Source organism: Macaca thibetana, chromosome 11, assembly GCF_024542745.1.
Source record: "Macaca thibetana thibetana isolate TM-01 chromosome 11, ASM2454274v1, whole genome shotgun sequence".
NCBI classification, from domain to species: Eukaryota; Metazoa; Chordata; class Mammalia; order Primates; family Cercopithecidae; genus Macaca; species Macaca thibetana.
In genome coordinates this window covers 117,949,995-117,960,388 of record NC_065588.1, presented here as the reverse complement: position 1 = coordinate 117,960,388, position 10,394 = coordinate 117,949,995, and the positions used below count along the sequence as shown (strand labels likewise).

General features: G+C 49.9%; 1 protein-coding gene across 1 annotated transcript in view; it reads right to left on the bottom strand.

Annotated features, from left to right (window-relative positions):
• Window positions 1-10,394, bottom strand: part of PSMD9 (proteasome 26S subunit, non-ATPase 9) — a 405,206-nt gene that overhangs the window by 295,361 nt on the left and 99,451 nt on the right. The window lies entirely within an intron of this gene.

Sequence of the window (10,394 nt, the reverse complement as noted above, 5' to 3'; positions counted from 1 at the left end):
GATTCTCCTGCCTCAGCCTCCCTAGTAGCTAGGATTACAGGCGCCCGCCACCATGCCCTGCTAATTTTTGTATTTTTAGTAGAGATGGGGTTTCACCATGTTGGCCAGGCTGGTCTGAAACTCCTGACCGTGATCCGCCCGCCTCAGCCTCCCAAAGTGCTGGGATTACAGGCATGAGCCACCGTGCCCAGCCTCCTGATATTTTTTAAACCTGTGAGTCTTCAAACCCATTCAGCAAGTGTCTTCTGAGCAACTATTAAGTGCTATGCTGAGGGATTCCAGGAAAATGAAAGCCTTCATTGAGTATTTTATATATATGTGTTTGTGTGTGTGTATATATATTTTGTTTTTGTTTTTTTTGAGACAATTTTGCTCTTGTCGCCCAGGCTGGAGTGCAATGGCGCGATCTTGGCTCACTGCGACCTCCACCTCCTGGTTCAAGCGATTCTCCTGCCTCAGCCTGCTGCATAGCTGGGATTACAGGCGCCCGCCACCACACCTGGCTAATTTTTGTATTTTTAGTAGAGACGGATTTTTGCCATGTTGGCCAGCCTAGCCTCAAACTCCTGACCTCTGGTGATCCGCCGGCCTCAGCCTCCCAAAGTGCTGGGATTACAGACATGAGCCACCACGCCCGGCCCGAATATATATATATATATATATTTTTTTTTTTTTTTGAGACCGAATCTCGCTCTGTCGCCCAGGCTGGAGTGCAGTGGCTGGATCTCAGCTCACTGCAAGCTCCGCCTCCCGGGTTCAGGCCATTCTCCTGCCTCAGCCTCCCGAGTAGCTGGGACTACAGGCGCCCTCCACCACGCCCGGCTAGTTTTTTTTTTTTCTATTTTAGTAGAGACGGGGTTTCACCATGTGAGCCAGGATGGTCTCGATCTCCTGACCTCGTGATCTGCCCGTCTCGGCCTCCCAAAGTGCTGGGATTACAGGCGTGAGCCACTGCGCCCGGCCTGGCCCGAATATTATAGTGGGGTGTGGAGAGGGGCAGGAAATAAGCAAGGTCACACCTTGCTGACTTAGGTCACATTTAAGCTGAGACCAGAGCCCGCCATGCAGACAGGATCTAGCTTTCCAGGGCGGCGAGGGAACTGCTCATGCCAAGACCCTGAAGCAGGGATATTTAGCTGTTGGAGCATTGGAAGGACAATTTTGGGGAGCAGAGGTGAGGTGGGGGTGTATGCAGGACTGTGCTAGGGAGTGTCTCCTAGGAGGTCAGCTCCGGGGCAGGGACCTTTACTATCAGCTTCACAGCTCTACCCTTAGCATCTAGAATATTCCTCTGCATACAATCGGTGCTCAGTAATTTTTTGTTGAATGAATAACTATGGGAGAGACAGCAATGAGTGACAAGCATGTAACATTGCAAGTCAGCGAGGTGAAACTTAACTCTTGTCACCACTAGAGGGCGCGCCCCCACCCAACCGTTGTGGGATGAAAACCTCTGCCCCCCAAAAGTCTCTGGTTCCCGCAGAGGCCTGTCTTGGCTTTTTAAAAGTAAAGATTGGGCCGGGCGCGGTGGCTCAAGCCTGTAATCCCAGCACTTTGGGAGGCCGAGACGGGCGGATCACAAGGTCAGGAGATCGAGACCATCTTGGCTAACACGGTGAAACCCCGTCTCTACTAAAAAATACAAAAAACTAGCCGGGCGAGGTGGCGGACGCCTGTAGCCCCAGCTACTCAAGAGGCTGAGGCAGGAGAATGGTGTAAACCCGGGAGGCGGAGCTTGCAGTGAGCCGAGATCACACCACTGCACTCCAGCTTAGGGGACAGAGCGAGACTCCGTCTCTAAATAAATAAATAAATAAATAATAAATAAAGATGGGGGCTGGGCGTGGTGCCTCAGGCTTATAATACCAACACTTTGGGAGGCCGAGGCGGGCAGAGCACAAGGTCAGGAGTTCCAGACCAGCCTAGCCAACATGGTGAAACCTCGTCTCTACTAAAAAAAAAAAATTAGGTGTGGTGGCGCATGCCTTGTAATCCCAGCTACCGGGAGGCTGAGGCAGGAGAATCGCTTGAACCCGGGAGGCGAAGATTGCAGTGGGCCAAGATCGCACCACTGCACTCCAGCCTGTAGACCCAGCGAGACTCCGTTTTAAATAAATAAATAAATGGCCGGGCGCGGTGCCTTACGCCTGTAATCCCAGCACTTTGGGAGACTGAGGCGGGTGGATTACAAGGTCAGGAGATGGAGACCATCCTGGCCAACATGCTGAAACCCCGTCTCTACTAAAAATACAAAAATTAGCTGGGCGTGGTGGTGTGTGCCTGTAATCCCAGCTACTCGGGAGGCTGAGCCAGGAGAATGGCTTGAACCCGGGAGGCAGAGGTTACAGTGAGCCAAGATCATGCCACTGCACTCCAGCCTGGTGACAGAGGAAGACTCTGTCTCAAATAAATAAATAAAATTTTGAAAATAAATACAAAAAATTAGCCGGGCTTGGTGGCAGGCACCAGTACTGTCAGCTACACCAGAGGCTGAGGCAGGAGAATGGTGTGAACCCGGGAGGCAGAGCTTGCAGCGAGCCGAGATCGCGCCACTGCACTCCAGCCTGGGAAACAGCGAGGCTCCGTCTCAAAAAAAAAAAAAAAAAATGGGGAATTTGGAATTTGAAATCTCACACTACTGGCCTTGTTTCCCTGGTGGCCTTTGTACTTTTTTGTTTTTGAGACGGAGTCTCGCTCTGTCACCAGGCTGGAGTGCAGTGGCGCGATCTCAGCTCACTGCATCCTCCACCTCCCAGGTCCAAGTGATTCTCCTGCTTCAGTCTGCCGAGTAGCTGGAACTACAGGCGGGCGCCACCACGCCCAGCTAATTTTTGTATTTTTAGTAGAGACGGTGTTTCACCATATGGACCAGGATGGTCTCCATCTCTTGACCTCGTGATCTGCCCGCCTCAGCCTCCCAAAGTGCTGGAATTACAGGCGAGAGCCACCATCTCTACTAAAAATACAATAGCCAGGTGTGATGGGGCACACCTGTAATCCCAGCAACTGGGGAAGCTGAAGTAGGATAATCGCTTGAACCCAGGAGGTGGAGGTTGCATTGAGCTTAGATCATGCTGCTGCACTCCAGCCTGGGCGACAGAGGGAGACTGCGTCTCCAATAAAAAAAAAATAGTGACAGTATACAGCGAGCGTCTCCCCATGTTGTGCATGCTGATCTCAAACTCCTGGGCTCAAGGGATCCTCCTATATGGGCCTCCCAAAGTTCTGGAATTACAGTCATGAGCCACTGTGCCCAGCCTATGTAAACATTTTATTTTATTTTATTTTTATTTTAAGACGGAGTCTCTCTCTGTCCCCCAGGCTGGGTGCAGTGGCTTGATCTCGGCTCACTGCAACCTCCACCTCCTGGGTTCAACCGATTCTCCTGGTTCAGTCTCCTAAATAACTGGGATTACAGGTGCCCACCACCACACCCAGCTATTTTTTTGTATTTTTAGTAGAGACAGGGTTTCACTATGTTGGCCAGGCTGCTCTCGAACTCCTGACCTCAAGTGATCCACCCATCTCAGCCTCCCAAAGTGCTGGGATTACAGGTGTGAGCCACTGTGCCCACCCTATTTAAACATTTTATTTTATTTTTATTTTATTTTTATTTTTATTTTTATATTTTTTTGAGACGGAGTCTTGCTCTGTCACCCAGGCTGGAGTGCAGTGGCCAGATCTCGGCTCACTGCAAGCTCCGCCTCCTGGGTTCACGCCATTCTCCTGCCTCAGCCTCCCGAGTAGCTGGGACTACAGGCACCCGCCACCTCGCCCGGCTAGTTTTTTGTAATTTTTAGTAGAGATGGGGTTTCACCGTGTTAGCCAGGATGGTCTCGATCTCCTGACCTCGTGATCCGCCCGTCTCGGCCTCCCAAAGTGCTGGGATTACAGGCTTGAGCCACCGCGTCCGGCCTTTTTTTTTTTTTTTTTTTTTAAGACAGAGTCTCGCTCCGTCCTCCAGGCTAGAGTGCAGTGGCTCAATCTCAGCTCACTTCAATCTTCAACTCCTAGGTTCAAGCAATTCTTCTGCCTTAGCCTCCTGAGTATCTAGGATTACAGGTGCCCGCCAGCACACTCAGCTAATTTTTTATATTTTCAGTAGAGACAGGGTTTCACCATGTTGGCCAGGCTAGTCTCGAACTCCTGAACTCAGATGATCTGCCTGCCTCAGCCTCCCAGAGTGCTGGGATTACAGATGTGAGCCACTGCATCTGGCCTTATTTATTGAGACAAGGTCTCAGTAGTCACCCAGGCTGGAGTGCAGTAGCACCATCTCTACTAAAAAAAAAAAAAAACTAGTTGGGAATGGTGGTGCGTTCCTGAAATCCCAGCTACTAGGGAGGCTGAGGCCTAATCACTTGAACCTGGGAGGCAGAGATTGAGTGAGCCGAGATCTCACCAGTGCACTCCAGCCTGGGGGACAGAGTGAGACTCTGTCTCTAAATAAATAAATAAACAAACAAACAAGGCTGGGCGTGGTGGCTCATGCCTGTAATCCCAGCACTTTGGGAGGCTGAGGCGGGTGGATCAGCTGAGAGGACAGGAGTTCAAGACCAGCCTGACCAACATGGAGAAACCTCCTCTCTACTAAAAATACAAAAATTAGCTGGGTGTGGTGGCACGTGCCTGTAATCCCAGCTACTTGGGAGGCTGAGGCAGGAGAACCGCTTGAATCTGGGAGGCGGAGATTACGCCATTGCACTCCAGCCTGGGCAATAAGAGCAATACTCTGTCTGAATAAATAAATAAATAAATAAGCCAGGTGTGGTGGCATGAGCCTGTACTCCCAGCTTCTTGGGATGGAGGCGCTGGTGATTGCTCCACTGTCCTCCAACCTAGGCAATAAAGCGAGATCCTGTCTCAAATAAAAAACAACCAAATAAGGCTGGGTGCGGTGGCTCACACCTGTAATCCTAGCACTTTGGGAGGCAGTGAGCCGAGATCGCGCCACTGCACTCCACCCTGGGTGACAGAGCGAGACTCCATCTCCAAAAAAATAACAAAAACAACAAAAAAAACTAAATAAATAAATGAATCACAGGCCGGGTGTGGTGGCTCATGCTTATAATTCCAACACTTTGGGAGGCGGAGGCAGTGGATCACTTAAGGTCAGGAGTTAGAGACCAGCCTGGCCGACATGGCGAAACTCCATCTCCATTAAAAATACAAAAATTAGGCCAGGCACGGTGGCTCATGCCTGTAATTCCAGCACTTTGGGAGGCTGAGGCAAGTGGATCACCTGAGGTCAGGAGTTCAAGACCAGCCTGGTCAACATGGTAAAAGCCCATCTCTTCTAAGAATACAAAAATTAGCCGGGCTTGGTGGTGCGTGCCTATAATCCCAACTACTTGGCAGGCTGAGGCAGAAGAAGTTCTTGAACCCGGGAGGTGGAGGTTGGAGTGAGCAGAGATCACGCCACTGCACTATAGCCTAGGTGACAGTGTAAGACCCTGTGTCAAAATAAAATTAGCCGGGCGAGGTGGCTCACGCCTGTAATCCCAGCTCTTTGGGAGGCCAAGGCAGGCGGATCATGAGGTCAGGAGTTTGAGATGAGTCTGGGCAACACGGTGAAACCCTATCTCTACTGAAAATACAAAAATTAGTCAGGCGTGGGGGTGCACACCTGTAGTCCCAGCTACTTGGGAGGCTGAGGCAGGAAAATCGCTTGAACCCGGGAGGCAGAGGTTTCAATGAGCCGAGATCATGCCACTGTACTCCAACCTGGGCGACAGAGCAAGACTCCATCTCAAAAAAAAAAAGAAAAAGAAATTAGTTGGGCGTGGTGGCCCTGCCTGTAATCCCAGCTACTCTGGAGGCTGAGGCAGGAGCACTGCTTGAACCCGGGAGGCGAAAGTTGCAGTGAGCCGAGATCCTGCCACTGAACTCAGCCTGGGCGACAGAGGCAGATTCAGTCTCAAAAAATACATACATACATACATATATACATCACGGCACTATCACCCCAGGGCCTCCCACTGGCTACTGCCAATGGAAACAGGTTCAGTGAACAAAATAATGCAATGTCCTTGGTTCCCAGAAACCCCCAGTTCAGGACTAGGAACACACAACATTTAGCAGCTAAGGGGGCCTGAGGTCTGGAGGGGGAAGAGGCCGGAAGCTGGGAGGAGAGATTTGCTGATTTTAGAGGAACAAGAGGATCTGGGAGTGGTGACTCAGAGGGGGCTTTGGGGTGGGGAGGGTTTCCTTTCCCCAGCTCCTATGTCACGCTCCTCATCCCTCTCCTAGTTCTGTGTGGTTTGAATTTCCCCATCTGCACAGATCAGAAGTAATAAAAATATTATCCAGACTTGGGTGGGATGTCTGGGCCATCCCTGCCTCCTGCCCCAGGATCCTAGAGGGGTTCATGGTTAGTAACTTTTCCCCACGGTTTTTTTTTTTTTTTGGTGGTGGGGAGACAGGGGTCTCACTGTGTTACCCAGGCTGCATTCGGACTCCTGGGCTCGACACGCATGCACCACCAAGCCCCGCTAGAACAATGTTTTCATACCCCTGGTGATGGGAAGCTCACTCCTTCTAGAAGCTGAGCATGTCTGATTGGTTGTCTGATACTTCAAAAGTTGTCCTTGTATGGAGCTGGGGGCAGCTTCCCTGTCAGTCCTTCCTTGTGTCCTGACTCAGAATGCATGAAATCCCTTTGTCAGCCAGCCCTGGTGCCAGCTCCACAAGACGTCTGGGAGGCATCTTTTGTGAGTGATCTTGAAGGTTTTCATGGTCAAAGAATTGGGGTGAAGGAGGCTGGAAACCAAGTGAGACACTGTCAGGGGGCTGGTTACAAAATGCAGAATGATGTCAGGTTGGTGAGCCCTAGAGTTGGTCTCAAAATGGTTGTCTGAGTCTGGAGCTTAGACTATGCCAGGGGAGTGTGAACTCTGTCTCCTTGCTCCCCAGTTTCTGGGCTTATAGGGCTCACTCTTCATCCCCCCACTCCTACCCCCTCACTGGTCAGAAGTCTTTGCTGGGTCTGTGTTTGTGCCCATGCCTTTTAAAAGTGAGAACTTTTTCTCACCTGGATAAGAAATCTTTGCTGATGACACGGTGACTCACACCTGTAATCCCAGCATTTTGGGAGGCCGAGGTGTACGGATCACCTGAGGTCAGGAGTTGGAGACCAGCCTGGCCAACATGGTGAAACTCCATCTCTACTAAAAATACAAAAATTCAAAAATTATCCCAGCGTGGTGGCACATGCCTATAATCCCAGCTACTCAGGAGGCTGAGGCATGAGAATCACTTGAACCCGGGAGGCAGAGGTTGCAGTGAGCCGAGATCACACCATTACACTCCAGCCTAAGCCATACGGTAAGACTCTATCTAAAAAAAAAAAAAAAAAGAAAAAAGAAAAAGAAATCTTTGCCAACCACAGGGTCATGAAGATATTCACCTGTGTTTTCTTTTAAAAGTTTTAGGCCAGGCATGGTGGCTCATACCTATAATCTCAGCACCTGGGGAGGCCAAGTCGAGAGGATCACTTGATGCCAGGAGATTTAGGACCAGCCTGGACAACACAGTGGGACACTGTCTCTACCTTCCACCCACCCCACCAAAAAAAAGCATTTTTGCTTGTATGTTTAGGTCTGTGATCCATCTCATACTGATTCTTTCTATTTTTCTTTTATTTTTTGAGACGGAGTCTTGCTCTGTTTCCCAGGCTGGAATGCAGTGGCACGATCTCGGCTCACTGCAAGCTCTGCCTCCCAGGTTCACACCATTCTCCTGCCTCAGCCTCCCAAGTAGCTGGGACTACAGGCGCCTGCCACCACGCCCGGCTAGCTTTTTGTATTTTTAGTAGAGATGAGGTTTCACCATGTTAGCCAAGATGGTCTCGATCTCCTGACCTCGTGATCTGCCCTCCTCAGCCTCCAAAAGTGCTGGGATTACAGGCGTGACGCACCGCGCCCAGACTCTGTTTTTATTTTTTTATCAGAGACAAGGTCTTGCTCTGTTGCCCAGGCTGGAGTGCAATGGCTCTGCATAGGTGTGATCATTTCACACGACAGCTTCAAATTCATGGACGCAAGTGATTCTCACTCCTGCCTCAGCTTCTCAAGTAGCTGAGGCTATAGGCATGCACCACCACGTCCATCAATCAAATACAGATTTTTGAGTGAAGCAAGCTTTCCCCACTGAAATGCATGGACATTTTGGTCAAAAATCAGGTGACTACTATACATGAGAGTCTGTTTCTGAACTCTCTATTCTAGCCTGTTGATCTATTTGTCTACTCTTATGCCAATAGATAACTGTATTGATTACTCTAGGTTTAAAATAAATCTTGGGGGCCGGGTGTGGTGGCTCACGCCTGTAATCCCAGCACTTTGGGGGGCCAAGGTGGGTGGATCACTTGAGGTCAGGAGTTTCAGACCAGTCTGGCCAACATGGTGAAACCTCATCTCTACTAAAAATGCAAAAATTAGCCGGGCATGGTGGCCCATGCCTGTAGTCTCAGCTATTTGGGAGGCTAAGGCAGGAGAAACCGCGAACCCGGGAGACGGAGGTAGCAGTGAGCCAAGGTCGCGCCACTGGACTCCATACTGGGCGACAGAGTAAGACTCCATCTCAAAAGTAAATAAATAAATAAATAAATAAAAATAAATCTTGGGGGGAAAAAAACCCATGAATTCCTCAAAATTAAAAAAAAAAAACAAAGTCTCGACTGGGCGTGGTGGCTCACGCCTATAAATCTCAGCACTTTGGGAGGCCGAGGCGGGCGGATCACAAGGTCAGGAGTTTGAGACCAGCCTGGCCAACACAGTGAAACACTGTCTCTACTAAACATACAAATATTAGCCAGATGTGGTGGCACACACCTGTAGTCCCAGCTACTCGGGAGGCTGAAACAGGAGAATCACTTGAACCTGGGAGGCGGAGGTTGCAGTGAGCCAAGACAGGGCCATTGCACTCCAGCCTGGGTGACAGAGCAAGACCGTGTCTCAAAAAAAAAAAGTCTCTTTTTTTTAATCTTTTGTTTTTGTTTTTGTTTTTTTGTTTTGAGACTGAGTCTCACTCTGTCGCCCAGGCTGGAGTGCAGTGGCACGATCTCGGCTCACTGCAAGCTCAGCCACCTCCCGGGTTCAAGTGATTCTCCTGCCTTAGCCTCCCGAGTAGCTGGGATTACAGGCATGCACCGTCAAACCTGGGTAATATTTGCATTTTTAGTAGAGACGAGGTTTCTCCATGTTGGTCAGTCTGGTCTCAAACTCCTGACCTCAAGTGATCTGCCCACTTCGGCCTCCCAAAGTGCTGGGATTACAGGCATGAGCCACCACGCCCAGCCTAGTTCTCCTTTTTCAAAAGTGAATTTGCTGTACTGAATATTGGGGTAAATTTTGTCAATGCACATGTGCCTTAGAGAATCACTATATCCCTTAACTTAGTGGGCATCAGCAGGATCATTTTCCTGGAAGGTCTGGCATCCTCTATTAACAAAGCAGACCAGGCACGGTGGCTCAAGCCTGTAATCCCAGCACTTTGGGAGGGAGGCCGAGATGGGTGGATCACCAGGTCAGGAGATTGAGACCATCCTGGCTAACACAGTGAAACCCCGTCTCTACTAAAAAATACAAAAAACTAGCCGGGCGAGGTGGCGGGCGCCTGTAGTCCCAGCTACTCGGGAGGCTGAGGCAGGACAATGGCGTAAACCCGGGAGGCAGAACTTGCAGTGAGCTGAAATCCGGCCACTGCACTCCAGCCTGGGCGACAGAGCAAAACTCCGTCTCAAAAAAAAACAAAAAAACAAAGCAGGCCCTACCAGGCCACACTGCAGAGATCAGACACATGAGATCAGGGAGGACTCTTACAGGTTAAACCATGTCCCCTCAAAAAAGACATTACAGTCCTAAACTTCAGTACCTCAGAATGTGACCTCATTTGGGGCAGGGTGCGGTGGCTCACGTCTGTAATCCCAGCACTTTGGGAGGCCAAGGAGGTCGGATCACGAGGTCAAGAGTTGGAGACCAGCCTGACCAACATGGTGAAACCCAATCTCTACTAGAAATACAAAACTTAGCTGGGTGTGGTTGCAGGCGCCTGTTGTAATCCCAACAACTTGGGAGGCTAAGGCAGGAGAATCTCTTGACACTGGAAGGCGGAGGTTGCAGTAAACTGAGATTGATTGTGCCATTGCACTCCAGCCTGGGTGAAAGAGTGAAACTCCGTCTCAAAAAAAAAAAAAAACCAAGAAGAATGTGACCTTATTTGGAAATACAGTCTTTACAGAGGTAATCAAGTTAAAATGAGGTCATAGGGTGGGCCCTTATTTGGTTTGGATCTATGTCCCCACCCAAATCTCATGTTCAATTGTAATCCCCAGTGTTGGAGGTGGAGCCTGGTGAGAGGTGATTGGATCATGGGGGCAGTTTCTCATGAATGGT